We start from the raw sequence: 1,992 nt of genomic DNA on the forward strand, positions 1-1,992 counted from the left end.
GTGATCTCCTGTAATTCTTTACGGGATTTTTTTGTTTCCTCTTTAAGGGCTTGTACCTCTTTACCTGTATTCTCCCGTATTTCTTTAAGTGAGTTATTCATGTCCTTCTTTTAAGTTCCTCTATCAGCATTGTGAGACATGATTTTAGATCCAATTCTTGCTTTTCCGATGTTTTGGGATATCCAGGACTTGCTGCAGTGGGAGTACTAGGTTCTGATGAAGCCAAGTAGTCTTAGTTTCTGTTGGTTGGATTCATGCATTTGCCTTTCTCCATCTCTTGATTTTTGGTGTTAGATGTTATTAGTGTCTCTGACTAGAGCTTGTCCTTTCCCTGCCACCCTGCAAGTCTTCTGAGTCTCATGGGGCCTTTGCCTCCAGTCTAGCTGCTCCCACCTTAGAAACTCACCAGAGAGAAAATGGTGGCTCTCACCCGAGTATCTGGGTTAAGGCGCTCCCTGGAGGTTGGTCCTCCACTTGCAGGGAGGGGGCAGAGAATATCGCTGATCCACCTCTGTCAATAGGATGCTGAGAGCATCCTTTCCCTGCAATTCCTCTGAGACTCGTGGGGCCTGTGCTTCCCTGCTGACTGCTTCTGTCTTAGAAACTCACCAGAGAGAAAATGGTGGCTCTCACCCGAGTCTCTGGGTTAAGGCGCTCCCTGGAAGTAGGCTCTCCACTTCCCAATATAGATCTTGCATTCTTTTCTACCAATGTCCCATCTGGATGTGCCTGCTGATCCAACAGTAGCACAACATTTATGGACACACACACACACACACAAACACACACACACACCACTATGGAGGCCATAATCCCCTATGGTGGAGTAACTACTATTGTTTCATAAAATGAGTGACTTAAATTACTTTCTAAAAAATTATGTTTATATCTATAGTAGAATATTGCTAATGTCAGTTTCAGTCATGGAAAGAAACTTTGTTTATTCTTTGGTTTCTTGTTTTACAATGAGGGATTATTACTGTAAAGACTTATAAGTAGTTCCAAGGAATAATTAACTATTGGTTTGTAATAGTGGACCAATACTCAGCCATATGTGAAAATTAGATGTAATTAGATATTCATGCAATTCCCTCTATTGCTTAAGTAACATCATAAAAGGAGGAAACGGGATGTTGGAGGGCTGTCTGGTGATTTCCTCTTAATTGGAACATTCCTTAGAGGAGAAAGGAGAGAAGCTCATACAATACCCCAGACTCAGAAAGTTAGCACATTTGCAAGTTTGTTCTCCAAGGTCATATAAGCAGAAGCAATGGGTATGAGGGCAGGTACAGCAGTGTACCAAGATTTCTGGGCTACTCTTTTCATGAGTCATCCATCACTTGTGCAGGGCTGAGATTCTCAGTGAGGCAGCTGCCTTTGAGTCACTCAGGCTTCAGTTAGTGACTCCAATAACCTGGTTCATTAAACTAACCTTAGGTGAAGTTTCTTCTCTGGCCTCTCATTGTGCTTCTTTGGGGATGAATAGACAATGGTTTTATTTCTCAAAAAAAAAGCAACTTAATTGGGTTCCTATTATTGTAAGCCATGGAAGAAAAATACATGGAAGAAGAGTGTGAAGGTGGAAGTTGTTTTATTTTATCTACTTGGGAAGTTGTTGCAATAAAACACTGACCAAATGCATGTATGGAGGAAAAAATTCTAAAAATTTATGTTTATATCTATAATAGAATATTGCTAATGTCAGTTTCAGTCATGGAAAGAAACTTTGTTTGGTTTTTGGTTTCTTGTTTCACAATGAGGGATTATTACTGTAAAGACTCATAAGTGGTTCCAAGGAATAATTAACTATTGGTTTGTAGTAGTGGACCAATACTCAGCCATATGTGGAAATTAGATGTAGTTAGATGTTCATGCAATTCCCTCTATTGCTTAAGTAACATCGTAAGAAGAGGAAACAGATATCACCACAGTGCATCATTAAGGGAAGCCAGGCTAGGAATCTGGACACAGGAACTGAAATAGTGACCATAG

Source organism: Mastomys coucha, unplaced genomic scaffold, assembly GCF_008632895.1.
Source record: "Mastomys coucha isolate ucsf_1 unplaced genomic scaffold, UCSF_Mcou_1 pScaffold18, whole genome shotgun sequence".
NCBI lineage: Eukaryota > Metazoa > Chordata > Mammalia > Rodentia > Muridae > Mastomys > Mastomys coucha.